Source organism: Ambystoma mexicanum, chromosome 1p, assembly GCF_040938575.1.
Source record: "Ambystoma mexicanum isolate Mex_15411 chromosome 1p, UKY_AmexF1_1, whole genome shotgun sequence".
NCBI classification, from domain to species: Eukaryota; Metazoa; Chordata; class Amphibia; order Caudata; family Ambystomatidae; genus Ambystoma; species Ambystoma mexicanum.
In genome coordinates this window covers 736,420,682-736,436,252 of record NC_090921.1, presented here as the reverse complement: position 1 = coordinate 736,436,252, position 15,571 = coordinate 736,420,682, and the positions used below count along the sequence as shown (strand labels likewise).

General features: G+C 52.2%; 1 long non-coding RNA gene across 1 annotated transcript in view; it reads left to right on the top strand.

Moving 5' to 3' along the window:
- The window catches only part of LOC138563556 (uncharacterized), a 56,571-nt gene extending 41,413 nt beyond the window's left edge, over positions 1 to 15,158 (top strand). The window contains exon 3 of the long non-coding RNA XR_011299584.1: positions 14,658 to 15,158. This is a non-coding gene — a long non-coding RNA (uncharacterized lncRNA). The remainder of the gene's footprint in view (positions 1 to 14,657) is intronic.
- Positions 15,159 to 15,571: the final 413 nt, after the last annotated feature.

The window sequence follows — 15,571 nt, the reverse complement described above, 5'->3', positions numbered from 1 at the left end:
CTTCCGGGCAGAGCTGGAAAAGCTCGGATGCCCTGGTGATCATGGAGTGAAACGATCCAATCTCGTCGGGCGGGGAAGCCCGGGTGGGAGGTGACGACGGCAGATCCTCGTCGTGAACCTCGTCGTCCGTACCCGTCGCGGCCGTGTCAGTCCCCGTATCATCCCCACGAGTCGTGGACGGGGAGGAGGGCTGAACAGGGCGCGATGGCTGAAAAGGAGGTGGAGGATGAATCCTTCTTCTCTAAGGGGGAGGGCTCCCAGAAGGGCCTGGCTCCGGGTCCCCCGTCGGGAGCGGTTCCTCCGCTGGTGGTAACAGCAGTCTCGTCCTTATCTCCGAGCATAAGGACTGTATAGCCAACAAAATGGCCGCCGAGTTGTCTTGCGGCACTGGTTGAGGGGAGTCCGACGGGCGGTCAGGGGCCCCGTCGGCACCCTCGACGTTATCGTTGTCTCCTACGTCGGGGTCCCTCCCGACGGGCTGGTCTTCTTCCACGCCAACGCCGTGGCTTAAGACTTCGATCAGCTCTTCCTCAGAGGTTGAGGCCGAATCCACGACGACCTCCTGCCCCCCCTTTTTCTTCTCCGTCGGAGGTTTCACGGGGGTCCTGTCGATGGGCATAAAAGAGGACTCCCTCCGCGGTGGCAGGGAGACTCTGCGCCCCGAGGTCGCCACCACTGGTGTAGCCTCCACAGGCTGAGCCAGGGCCGCCGCGACTGTCTCGATAGAGGCCTTGGCCGGATGGATTAAGGCTTTCACCACCCTAGGTGCGCTCACCGCCTTCTCCTTGGGGGGAGGGTCACTGCCTCGCTCCCCCTCCGATGGGGCCTTCGAGCTCGACCGGGGTCTCTCCAGGAGCTTTGCTGGGTGCTCGGCCTTCCTCTTACCCGAACCAGAGCGTTGGCTCGTGGTTGATGGCGCCGGGGAGGATGCGCCCTGCCTGGCACCCGTAGAGCCCGACCGTTCGGCGCTCCCGGTGCCAGCGGACTCGCTGTGCTTGGCCTTGTGTTGGACCCCCGTCGCCAGGGCGTCCTCAAAGGTCTTAGAAGACCGCTCGGACTTCTTCTTCTTCTTCTCGCCTGACGGGCTCTTCCCTTCCAGCCAGTTGGCGAGACGTTGATGGCGGTCCTTCATGGTCCGCTCCGACATATTGCCGCAAAACGCACAGTCCTTCTCCACGTGCGTCTTGTCCTCATGTAAGCAGTAAAGACAAAGGGAGTGTTCGTCCTCCTTAAAGACATTCTGAAGCTGGCATCCAGGGCAGACCCTGAACAGCTTTCCGGGCGTCGAGCTTCCCTTCTCCTGGGCCATGTCCGAGATGGGCCTGAGAAACTTCTGGAGTCCTCCAAAAGCGTGGCTCGACGAAATCTTCACCCTTGAGGGGCGTAGACGAATCCGACACGGGTCCCCGTTGATCGGATGAAGAAACGGTGGAGCTTGAGGCTCTTTGACCGAAAAATAGAAGTTTTTTGAGAAAAAACGTGAAAAAAATAGCACTAACGGTCGAGAGCAATAGCACGAGGATCCCAACACTTTAACGTGCGGTAAAAATCTGAAGATGGCTGCCAGAGGCGGGGCTTAGGTAGAGGGCAGTCATTGGCTGTGGTCAGTATGACGCAGAGATCAGTGATTGGTTACTACTACGAAAGACAGATCAGAAACGAAACTGATACTGATTTTTTCTTAACCGAGGATTCCCAGCCTGACGACGGGGAATATTCATGAGCATGTGAATCCATGCCAGACTCCATGCTGAAGAACAAAAATCCCTCACGCGTCGAGGTCCCTCTGATTGTATTTTTTCTGCCATAAGGGAGCCTTATGACTATAGCGAGTGAATACAGAAAGAGAGAAGTAGTAGAAAGTTGTCTATGTTCCTTCAATCCGAGCGGGAAGGAAGGGTGGGCGCATGTGAATCTAAGCAGATATAATCATCAGAAATGCTATTACGGTGAGTAATGCACGTCTTCTGTTGTTTGTGAATCTGCTTAGAATCACATGCTGTGCATAGACTAGCGAGCAGTACCCGGAGTTGGAAGGTGAGAAGGAACAATAGCAAAGAGATGTCTTATACTGCTTGTCCCACCTGAGTGTCTGACCTACAGCGAGTATCTAGGCAGTAGTGTTTTGTAAAGGTGTGTACAGAACTCCAGGTTGCCGCTTTGCAAATGGACTTGAGAGGGACATTTGCAATGAATGCTATGGAAGCCCCAGTCCGCCGAGTAGAGTGTGCTCTAGGCTTGAAGGGTAGATCCCTTGGCAAGAGTGTAACAGAGTGTGATGCAATTGACAATCCACTTAGAGATGGCTGATTTAGAGACATGGTCCCCTTCTCAACCAGCCGCCACTGAGACGAAAAACTGGTTGGTCTTTCTTAGTGGTCTAGTCTTTTCCAGATAATATATGACTGCCCTGCGCACATCCAGTGTGTGTAGGCTTCTTTCTGCCACGTTAGTGGGGTTCTGGAAAAAAGTGGGTTGTTCTATTGATTGGTTCACATGGAACTTTGAAATGAATTTGGGCGCAAAATGTGGGTGAGTGCACAGAACCACCTTGTCTTTATGGATAGTCACAAATGGGTCTAGAACTGAAAGGGCCTGTAGTTCACTAACTCTTCTTGTAGAAGGGACTGCCACCAGGAAGGCGGTCTTGTAAGTGAGTGCTTTAAGGCTAGCCTTATGCATAGGTTCAAAGGGAGATCCCATAAGTCTGGTTAGTACCACATTTAGGTCCCATCCGGGAGCTGGATTTGAAATGGGGGGGATGAAGTTTATTAACCCCTTCCATGAATGCTTTGATTACTGGGGTCTTCCGCCACAACACTTTCTGCTGGGACGTGGCATGGGCTGAAAGTGCAGCTAAGTGGACTTTCAGAGAATTAAAAACCAGACCTGAGTGAAGAAGGTGAGTCAGGCATAGTATACTATGATTAGGAGAGCAATCTTTGGGATTGATGCTCTTGGAATTACACCAGATGACGAAGCGTTTCCACTTATTGGAGTAGCAATGTCTGGTGTTAGGCTTTCTTGCTTCTTTAAGTATATCCATACATCTCTGACGAGACTCGAAATTATAAGTGAGAAGGATGTCCTGTGTCGTGGATACAGATGAGGAGACCTATACCTGGGCAGTGATCAGAAGGAAGGATGTCAAGCTATCCGTTCTGAACACCTGTGCTACAACACTCATACTCCGTTGCAAACGGAGTCTGCCTGAACCTGTAAAGTGTGCAATTGACAACAAGTATCGTTTATATTTGTTCTGCACAATATTGTTGATATGTTGATTTAGCACTACCATGAAGCATGTGTTGAAAAGTGAGGAAAAACTTTGATGTTTCGCAGTAATAATACAAATTTTGAATATTATGAAAAAGTGAACCGTGTCCACTCATCAATAAACAAATATATATTTTTTTTAAATCCATGTATCTGTTACGCTCACCTGGTTCCCACAGGGGCGTCGATCGGACCCGGACAGCTGCGGTCTCCACCAACGTGATGCGTAGTGAAGAGATGACAGTCTGGACTGGCCCGCCTAATCTTGTCTGCTGGACTCGTAGAAGTATTCTCCTGCAAGTGGAGTAAGGGATTTAGCCACCCGTGGACTTTAGTGATGGCCCTCCCAACTGTTCTCGTTCTCCCCACTAATTACCTCCGATATCCCCTCTTGGTAACCTCACCTTATGTTTTTAAATGATGAGCTCTCCATTCTCATGGCATGCAGGGGCGCGTAGATACCAGTTACTTCACTGGTTTGAAGGTACTGGAGGAGTTCCGTAGGAATATTGACTCCTCCAGTGTCTATAAAGTTCAAAGAGTTCAATATGTCCGATGTTCACTCTTGTTCCATTCCCTCGTTAGGTTGCAGCTGGGTCCAAAAGAATATTGCCTGGAGGCAGCTGATGGCGTTCAGGTAAGAGTGTGTATTACCAAACACTGTCCGGTAAAAGTTGCATGAGTTTAACTTGCTGTTTTCTCTCCCTATATAGGTGCGGCATAGAAAGATGCAGCGAATTAAAGGATAATACCTCCGGTGGTAAAGCAGGTAAGCCTATGGTGGCAAAAAGATTGTCTTTGTCGGTTTTCTCGGCTCACCTTGTTATTCCTTTTGTTTTCCCCCCAGGTGCTGGGTTTCGACGAAGTAAATGATGTCGGGGCTGTTTGGGTTTTAATGAGTATCTGGATGCCTGCTCCCGGGGCTGATGGACTCGATCCGGATGCCCGGGGGTAGGCATCATGACAGTATCTCTGCGGAAGGTGGATGTGCCCGAACTCTATGATCTCAGGAGCCAGGCCGCTAAGTTGAGAGTTTGCGGGCATGGCTGAAGTGTTTCCCCTTGTCCTGCGATAGCATGTTGTATGGGCAAGGTAGTTTCATCGGAGCGGAGATTGACATCTCCATCAGATGAGAGAACCAGGGCTGGCGGGCCCACCAATATCATTGTAACTGGTTCCTGGTGCATCTTGTGTACTATCTTGTTGAGTAGGGGAGTCGGGGTAAAAGCATAAACACATTTCCATGACCATGTTATCCAGAGACCGTTCCCTATGGAGCGGGTCTGAGGGTACCTGGAGGCGTAATCTGGGCATTGTGAGTTCTCCAGAGTTGCAAACAAGTTGATCTGTGGGAAGTCCCATTTTGCAAAAACGTTGGAGACAATGGGCCTCATTACGAGTCCGACGGTCCGGAATCCGGTGATTCCGTGACGATGGTGACATTGTTTCCCCGACCACAAGGTTGCGGAATGAATGGCCGATTACGGCTTGTGGGTCGCGCGCAACACACCAAGGCGGCCATTATTTAAAGCACAATCCACTGCCATCCTCAGACACCACAGGTCAGATCACCTCCCCGAGACTGAGAATACATCTACCACCATGGCATCCAGGATTCCAGCACATAGACAGCGAAAGCAGCGATTCAGTGAGGCAGAGCCGACAGTACTGGTCGAACACATTGTGGAGCATGCAGAAATGCTCTTCAGCGCAGACCAGCGGCGCTCTACCAAGCAACGCCGCAAGGAGGTGTGGGCCGAAGCAGCACACAAGTGCACAGCGGTCGGGGTGACGACACGCACTGTGAAGGACTGCCATAAGAGGTGGGATGACCTCAGGCTCAGGGTGCGCAACCTCATTGCTGCATGCCGCCAGCACAGCACTGGCACCGGTGGAGGCCCTGCATCCCCTGTCAAGTTGCAGTCGTGGGAGGAGCGCTGCAGCAGTGTCCTGCACCTCGAGGGCATACACAGCATCGGAGAAGCAGAGGCAGGAGTGAGCCCACCTGCAGATGCTGGTAAGTGCACAAAGTACAAAGCCATAAGTGTGAATGCACCCCAAGAGTAGCCCAATGGACCCACTGACAACCCTCCCCGCCTCCGAGCCAAGGCAAGAGTAACCCAATGGACCCACTGACAACCCCCCCGCCCCCATCCAGGGCAGGAGTAACCCAATGGACCCACTGACAACCCAGATGGCAAGTAACACACCTCCAATGCACACACTGCGTGCCTGAGTAAAAGCAGAGACACACACACCTGAGTGCATCAACAGTCATATGTGTGTACATGCAAGTGGTCACAGATTGTTCAGTTTGATGCATGTGATGGACACATCAAGTACGACGGCCAACAGGCGACGCAGCGTCCAGCTGCACGTGCCCAACGCAGCACTCCATGATAGCTGCTCTGGCACACAAGCACCAGCTGCATCGGGCATAGATGCACCAGCGGACGCCACCATCCCCATGCAGACACCCACCATTGCCCCGGATGACATCCTGCAGCCCATCTGCACTGCTGAGGAGGCTGCATCAAGTGATGACAGTGCGCCCCGGCCATGCAGGCCGAAGTTGTACAACAGGGTGAGGGGGACACCACAGATGAGCTCTCATGCATCCATGGCCTACAGTTCAGCCCCCAAACAATGCACAGCCCCATGCACTCACCAACGCCCTCCATGGCTGAGCTCAGTACCCGCATGCAGCGGACTGAGGAACAACAGGCTACCCTGACGCAGCTCATGGAAAGGCAGCTGGAGGAGGCCAGGCTGCAGCGTGAAGAGGCCATGTGTCATGATGCCTACCCCCCAGGCATCCGGACCAAGCCCATCAGCCCCGGGAGCAGGCATCTAGACATCTAGTAAAACCTCAGCAGCCCAGGCTAGGGGCTATCTGGGTTCAGTCCTTAGGCGCCAGGCTCATAGAAGGAATCAGTCCTGGCGCCTAAGGCGCCAGGCTCATAGTCATTACTTACCTCAGGCAGACCATGCTGCAAATGACTCCAATCCAACATGAAGCCTGAAAGAGACTATTTTTCTACAGGGACTATTTTTTACTTGGGTGGGGTTCTAGGGACTTCTTACCTGGGACTACTTTTGAGGCTATTTAAACCACACCCGACCAGCAACACACGCTTCGCGTTATTCTGCATCCAGCAGCGTAACACTCACCGTGCCTGCAGCCTGCATCCAGTCTTCTGCCACGCCCGCCTCGAACTCCGGAGCTCCTAAAACAAAGAGGAAAGAAAGGGACAAGGTTAGAAAACGAAATTATTTCTATTCCACACCTGATTCTGGATCCATCTTGTCCCCGGACCTGTAAAGAACATCATTTCTGCACGCGCCGCACCTCCAGCTGCAGCGCCGCGCCATACTCACCAGTCTTCACAGCATCCTTCGGGTCGGCGCTGCCTCCATCATTTCTTCGCCCAACTTCTGCACCTAGGAGACAAAAGAAAACCACAAGGTGAGCCGAGGGAACCAACAAATATAATTCTTACCACCATAGACTTACCTGATTTACCACCGGAGGCATCCTTTTGTGACTCTCCATATTTTCACGTGCCGCATCTGTAAAGAGAGACAATACAACACGTTTTCCTCGTGCAACATTTACCGGACAGCGCCGGGTAATACAGACTCTTACCTCAGCGCCACCAGCTGCCACAAGAGCATCTTTTCACGAGCCAGCTGCAAGACAAGAAAGAAAGGGGGAACAAGACTGAACATCGGACAAATTGAACTCTATGAACTTAATACTTACTGGTCCTCACCAGGAACCTCAGAGTCAATACTCTCCGGAACTCTCCCGAGCCTTCAAACCAGTGAAGTAACTGGAATCGACGCGCCCCTGCAAATCCACGCAGGATGGAGAGCTCATCTTTCAAGAATATAAGGTGAGATTGCTGTGAGGGCATTTCGGAGGTGATTAGTTGGGAGGACCGTGGGGGTGCCATCACTTGAATCCACAAGTGGCTAAATCCATCTCTCCACTTGCAGGAGAATATTTCTACAGGTTAAGTAGACAAGATTAGGAGGGCAGATCTAGTCAGTCATCGCTGTACTACGCATCACGTGGGTGGAGACCGCAGCTGTCCAGGTCCGACCGACACCCCTGTGGGAGCCAGGTGAGCGTAACAACATGCGGCAGCGGGAGGAGGCGAAGCTGCAGCGTGAGAGCAATGCGATGTTGGTGCGTCGGCTCTCCAGGGCCATTGCACGTTTTGCCACGACCATCATTACCCTGGCACGCCATGTCAGGGAAGGCAACAGTGTGCATTCCAGCATAGCGGAGTCAATGTTGATTGCCCAGCAGGCGATTCATGGACGTGTGCCCTCAGTCACACCAGCAGTCCCCTCAACCAGCACCACCCCATCAAGCTCTGCCACTGCCAGCCCACAGAGGCGCTCTAGTCAGCTGAGTGGACCCGCCGGCAAGGACACTCCTGCGCATTAGCGCCCCCGGAAATAGTGCCATGTGGGGATGGCGATAGACATGACATTCGGGGACACGATGGGTGTATGGGGGTGGGTATGTTTGGGTGGTGGGGGAGGTCCATTTGGGAGTTAGTAGTTTGGGGCCTGGTTGGGGGTGGGTACATTTGGGTGGTGGGGGAGGTCCATTAGGGGGTTAGTAGTTTGGGGCCTGGTTGGGGGTGGGTACATTTGGGTGGTGGGGGAGGTCCATTAGTGGGTTAGGAGCTTGGGGCCTGGTTGGGGGGGGGTACGTTTGGGTGGTGGGTGGGCACGGGTGTACAGCTACCCTACCCAATGCACTTTCTTTCCTGTTTTGTTTACAATATATCACCTTTGAAAACTTCTATAATGAGTGGATATCCGTCATTTCATTTGCAGTCAATCCATTTATTAACCAGCATCGTCATATCCATGCAATGCTGTCAATGTGCAGTCTCTCAAAAGTAAATGCGAATGAGTGTATCCCGTGCTTGTTGGTCATCTTGTGCATGCCCGGGGGGGAGTGGAGCCATCTCATCCCCATCCCGGTCACCATCTTCATCATCAAATCCATCATCATCCTCTGTGTCTGGAGGCAGCAGTATGTTGCTGCGCATTCACAGATTGTGCAGCATGGCACACACAAGCACCATTTTACCCATCTTCACTGGGTTGTAGAGCAGTGATCCGCCATATCTGCTCAAGCAGCGGAACCTGGCCTTCAGTAGGCCAAATGTCCTCTCAATCATGCCAAGTGTGCGGACGTGTGCCCTGTTGTACGCCTCCTCATGCCTGTTCCTTGGCCTCCGTACAGGCGTCATCAGCCATGGCGTGAGTGCATATCCTGCATCACCTACATGGAATGTAAATGTGGGGGACAAGTCAGTGTTTGTGGTATCATGTCTTGATCAGATACAGTTTAATCTTGTGTCATCATTCATTCATCCATATGGGCCAAGCAGTGGTCGGACCGGTGGGTGATTACCATTCCTGGGTCATTGTTGTCGATGTTGGCATTTGGACATTGCCCAACGACTTGCTGTGCATATGTAGTTGCCCTTGCGGACAATAGTGGTTGGTAAGAATGGCATTGTGCAGTGATGTACACACATGGAGGAGTCAATCAATAGACTGTGATGATGTGGTCGATGCAGGATGTCTCATGTGCAGGCATCATGTGCATTGGGGGGCAGTGGTGCATAGTGTGGGTGGCTGTATTGAGTGGCTCAAGTTGTATGGGCTTGTGGTAGTATTGGTTGTGTGTCTCATTTGGCAGGGTGTGTACGGGCACACTGTGGCACCCTGTCATGTGTAGCTTTGTGATGTGTGGATTGTGCTGACTGTCCATTACATGGGCCAGGGGCTGATGCATGTGCAGTTGTAGCAGCCCACTCACACAGGTCATTGCCCTGGACCCCCCGCCCCCTTCCACAGGGCCTGTGCATTGGCAGGTGTACTCACCCAATAGTCATGTACTTTGTCCAGCGTAGCAATGTCGAATTCCACAGGACCATTGAGTCATGTGTTGACCCCTGGAAACGTGTGCAGCAATGTGTTATCACTTGTCCGGTGTCACATAAAATCTGTACATTCAGTGAGTGGTACTGTTACCTATTGCGGTACACCATCTCCATTACACGTGGTACTGTCAGCTCTATGTGGGTGCAGTATACTGCACCTATGCAATTTGGCATGGCCACAATGGCATGGAAGGCCAACTTGGTGGCAATGACCTGGGCAAGGGTAAGGGGTAGGGCGATGTGTTCCGGCACATTGCGCAGCAGGGCATCCAGTACCTGTCCCAATGTTTTTGAAAAAAAAGGGCTGTGAGAGCCCGTGCAGCTCACCAACAGTGTGCTGATAAGTTCCGGTGCCAAGAAAATGCAGTACCGACACCACCTTCAGGAGGGGGGGGGATTGCGGTTGAAATGCAAATGTGGCTGCTGATGTAGTCCTCAATCATGGTGGTGATGTACATGATTGTTGGACGGTCCAGCTGGTATAATGTGTGGATCTGTCCTGCGGTCATATTCCAGGGTGAGGCCCTGATGCGGGGTATTGCAGGATGCCTGCGGGGTTGTGCCGGCTGCACAATTGGGTTTGGCATGGGTGCAGGGTTTGCTAACTGCCGCCTGCGCCTCCTCCGCCTCTGCCTCATCCTCCTCTGCACCATTACTGCCACCATGTGCAGTGCTGCCTGTAGGTTCAATAGCCCCTGTCCTAATGCTGCTACAGCTGCTGCCTAGTTGTGTTTGGAGTTGGCCTGGGTGTGGGTGTGGGCCTTTTGTAGGCTCCTAGTGGCCTGCTGGGTCCAGCTGAGCTCATTTGGTGCACCTGTGGCCTGATTCAGCTCACCAGGCACTGTTTAACATCATGTTCGCGGTGGCGGCGATACCGCCACTGTGTCCACAGTTTTTCTTCCATTTTTGTGGCGGTGTTTCCATGTCCGTGATACTCGTAATGCGCAGTGTTACGTATTGTCGGTAACTGGAGGGTTTCCATGCCGATGCAGTTTACGGGTGCATTAACTCCGCGGTGGCGGTTTATGGTGGTGGTATTTCCGGAATCGTAGGTCAGAATTTGCTGATCGCGGAAACTGAGCCGGTATGGTTATACCGGCAACGTTAAATCCGGACCGTAATGAGGCCCAATGTCTTTGTGTAGTCGCTATTCGTACTCTGTGGGTAGAAGGAAGCCTCTGGTGAGCACCTCTGCCAGAACATTGAGTTCCCCTGGAACGTGTTGAGACAGGAGTAACATCTCGAGCCCACTTCCAAATGTTCTGGGACAGTTTGGGTAGCCCTGGAGAGTCTGTGCCTCCCTGTTTGTTCAGGTAATACATGACCGTTGGGCATGTTCGGGAAGGACCAGCACTGTCTTTCCGTGCAACTGTCTGAAAGGCCTTCAGTGCTTTGAACACCGCTAACAGCTCCAACAGGTTTATGCGGTTGGATGTTACTGCTGGGGACCAAATGCTGTGCACCGTCTGCTGAAGGAGGTGAGCCCCCACCCCGTGAGAGATGTGTCCGTAGTGAGAGTATCTTATGCTTTGGGGGTGTTGAAGCGTTTCACCTTCAAGAGGTTTTCCCTCGACCACCACTGCAGAGAGAGAACGAGGGCTGCCGAGACAACCACTAGATCATCCCATTGTCCGCTGGCCTGACACCACTGAGCCACTCTTGCATGGGGCGCATGCACAAATGTGCGTGAAAGACCAAATAAATGCAGGATGCCATCATTACTAACAGTCGCCTCTCGACTAGCTACATATTGAGGGATTTGAAACAGCATGTTTTGAACCCTCTCATTGGAGGGGAAGACGAGGCGGTCTTCTGTCTGAATTAAGGTCCAAAGAAATTGCTTGACTTGGCTGGGGACTAAGCTGGATTGATAGTGTTTGTTCTCTATCATGAACCTTAGGTATTTTCTGTGTGCCCGCAACAATGAAATATGAAAGTATGAATCTTTCATGTCCAGTGTTGCCAAGAAATCCCCTCGTGTTAGTAGAGGGATTACCTCTTGCAGTGTTATCATTCAAAACCTTTGTGGTTTAACAAAGTTGTTCGCTGGGTGCAAGTCTAGCACAGGGCGCATGGTGAGATCCTTTTTGGGTACAAGGAAGTACACTGAATAAATACCCTTGTTTACCTGTAGAAAGGGGGGACGACTTCGACTGCGCACTTTTCCTGCAGGATCTCGACCTCTTGCAGCAGGATTTTCAGGTGTTCCGTGTCAGACGCCTGGACTTTGGTGGTCTGAATCGAGGTGGCCAGCTGAACTCGATACAATAACCGTGGGCGACGGTCTTGAGCACCCACTGGTTTGTGGTAAACTTCTTGCATGCGTGTAAGAATGATGTTATATGTCCCCGACTGGAGAGGCATGGGAAGGGACCCGGATCTGCGAGTCATTTCTGATTGGAAGCCGGGAGCCTGTAAGGGTGGCACTGCGACCCTTTCCTTTGCCACGGCACTGTCCTCTAGGCGGATACTGGTTTGAGGCAGATGACCCCTGTCCTGAGGACCATGTGTTACCCGTTCCTTATTGGTTGTGTGGGGAACGTGGGTAGGATTGTCTGCGAAAGGAGCGGCAAGAACCCCCACCTCGCTGCTGAAAGGGCCTTTGAGTTATCTGGTTTAAAGATTTCAAAGTCTCATGTTCATTTTTCGCAGTTTCTAGCACCTCATCTACAGCTTTACCAAACAGGTTAGCTTCTTCCACCGGTTTGTTGATGAGAGACGCTTGTGTTTCTGGCTTGAACCCCGAGTTCTTTAACCATGCGTTCCTCTTCAAAAGGGTACCTTGGGCGAGAGTCTTCCCTGCTATCTCTGCAGCATCTAGGGTGTTCTTAAGCATATTATGATTTACCTGCCCCCCCTCTGACACAACCACGAGCAAACGTGAACATACTGGTTCGGGGACCTCCTACAGGCCCTCCTGGAGCAGGTCCCCGAACATCGCAATAGCTGGCCAGCAGAGTGGTATTGTTAGCAATCCTGGTGGAATAGGCTGCCGCAGTAGTGACATGCTTTCCCAGGGCATACAGTTTTTTTGCAGTCCTTGTCCGGCGGTGCCTCACCCGTGGACAAGGGTACCCCTGCTCTTTTTCTAGTTGTAGTGACGAGGGAATCTGGGGTGGCATGTCCCTGAATGTAGAGAGGGTCTGTAGGGGAGGGGCGAAAAAGTTTCTCCACCCGTGGGTTCACAGCCCTTGTTTGTGATGGTGTCAGCAAAGAAGGGGCGATACACCTTTTAATGGAGTTTAGTAAAGGTGTAGCCCAACTGGCAGGTGGCTTCTCCTTCAGAATATCCTTCACAAAGTCAGAATCTTGCACTGCTTCTTGCGTGGCAATCTGAAAATGTTCAGCCGCTTTTTTCAGAGTGGCATTAAATGCCATCTGGTCATCTATAGGAGATGCCTGTCTAAGAGGTGGAGATGCGTGAGGATCCATACATACTGGGCCTCATTACACGGATGGCGCTAGGTATTTAACGTTAAATGCACATGCGGATTACGACCCGGCTCACCGCCATTAGCGGCACCGCTAATTACGGTGCCACTAATAGCGGTCAGTCCGCGTGCGTGCGACCCGCCAACCCGTAAATAACGACATGCCGCTAATAGCACACCATCACAAGGCCAGTGCACACGGCAATAGCGGCATGGTAAATACCCCAAAACCCCTTACCGGCATGGCGGCAATACCGCCATCGCGAACCACCCGTTAAAAGAACTAAGCAGTGTCAACACCTGCCACAGGTGGCCAAAATCAGCACAGGTGGAGGCAATGGAGACTGTGGCTGCTCAAAAGAAGCACACCACACCCCTTCCCACACCAAGATGGTTCCAATACTGGCAGCATTACATGGCCTGGAGGACCCGATTGCAGCGCTGCTGCTACAACAACAGGCTGCACAGAGGAGAGGCAGGAGGAGGAGGAGGAGGGCCAGACAGGCAAAGCAAGCACCACCACGCCACCTAATCATACCACAGAGGCACCCACCAATTCCCCGGATCAGAGCCAGTCCATTTAACCTAACACCTGAGCAGATACACACCCTGTACCGTCTGGACCGGGACACCATCACCAGCATTGTGGACATGATACACAACGACATTGTGAGCCTCATAGATATCCGAACTGCCATCCCCCCTCTACTCAAGGTGGTGACAGTGCTCCACTTCCTGGCCACAGGAACCTACCAGCATACAGTGGGGCAGATGCATGGCATCTCCCAACCAGTATACTCACGCATACTTAACCAGGTACTCGATGCCCTCCTGAAGCATGCAGCCGAACACATATCCATGCCACGGACTGCCCAGGAGATTGCAAACACTAAAGTTGGCTTCTATTCACTGGCAGGCATCCCAAGTTGCATTGGGGCCATCGACTGTACACATGTGGAATTGGTCGTCCCACATCACAATGAAGTAGTCTACCGAAACAGGAAGCAATTCCACTCCATCAATGTCCAAATGGTATGTGACGCAAACAAGATAATCACACATTGCTGTGCCCGATTTCCAGGATCTACCCATGATTCCATGGTCCTGCGGAACTCAACTATCCCCTGCTACATGGAGCGACAAATGGGACAACGTTCGTGGCTACTTGGTGAGTTCCATGCTAAGCACATGGCAGTGTGATTGGGGGGGATAGATAGATACTCCAACTGGGTGTGCATTGGGGGGGATAGATAGATACTCCAACTGGGTGTGCATTGGGGGGGATAGATAGATACTCCAACTGGGTGTGCATTGGGGGGGGGACTAGATTGATACTCCAACTGGGTGTAGCCTGTAGTCCGTCGCCCAAATGCACGTACAGATGTACGCCAATGGGCATCTGTGAGGGCAGCAACGTACTTGGGATGAACGGACATGCAAGTATATGCCACACGACAGAGCTGACAACCCAAATCTGGTGACATCAAACATCAATCCTCATCAACATTGCACGACACTCCACGCCACGAAATACACAAATGTCATCCATTCCGCCAACATAGTCATGCAGCATTCCTACAGCACAACATCAACAATGCATTGTGCCCTTGGATGCATGCAAAGGTATACCCCCTAGCTATGGCAATGCACGACAAACCCATGGCACCACTGAAGCGTTGCCTCTCAGCATGGCAACAGCAATGTCGGTACACCACCAGTGTGGTACCAAATGTGCCTGCCCACAGGGACACCAATGACCTGGCCTCACCCAGGACATGGCAGTCACTGTTGGAGGCATCCATGGGGCATGTCTACTTGCATGCCTGTGCTCACCTTTGCACAAAGCAGTCACACAGACCATATTCATTGATGCAGTTGAATGTGTACATGAATCAAAATGATAGGCCAAAGTATGTGACATGAACAGGCCACACGTGTCAAAAAGTAACAGGAACCCATTCCTCCCCCCATGTAGGTGATGCCGGCTATCCCCTGAAGAGGTGGCTCCTCACACCTGTACGGAACCCACAGAACAGGCACGAAGAAGAATACAATCATGCACATACCCGTACCCGCCTCGTCATCGAGCAGACTTTTGGACTGCTGAAGTCACGGTTTAGGTGCATTAGCAGGTCTGGTGGCGCCCTCCTGTATGGCCATGAGAAGGTTGCAAAGATCACCACGGCATCTGTCATGCTGCACAATATGTGTATGAGACGGAATGTGCCACTGCCCCCTGACGTTGAAATGGAGGCACCTGATGAGGATGATGACAGGGATGAGGATGGAGGTGAAGGGGATGCAGGTCATGCAAGAGGGGATGGCCAGGAGGGACGTGCTGTGAGGCAGCATTTGATTAACCAAATATTCTGAGTGACATGTAGTCATACTGTCACCTGTATATGGCTGGTGATGCACTGGTGTCTGTTTGTTAGCTCACAATGGACCTTGCCGTCAATAAATTGATCACACACAATGAAGGAGTCAAGGCCTGTGTTTTGTTCAAACAACAGTGTATTAATGAACAGAAAAAGGAAAATGTGCAAGGCCCCAACCATCCCGCCACCCTTCCCCCCACCCCCCCAACTGTCCCATCACACCCTTCCCCCCACCCCCACAACTGTCCCATCACACCCTTCCCCTCCACCCCCCACAACTGTCCCATCACACCCTCCTCCCCACCCCCCCCCCAACTGTCCCTCATGAGTCTCCAACAATGTATGTGTCCAGGCATGCACAGAGGCCAATGGACATTCACGCCCTATTGTTCATTGCCAGGGCCAGCATTTGGGGGCTGGCTGGAGGTTCGGCTGGTGGTGCGTGTAGAGCGTCTGATTGGGCTTGTCTGCCGCGAACTGGTGGTCGAAGAGGTGGCAGACTGTCCTGGTG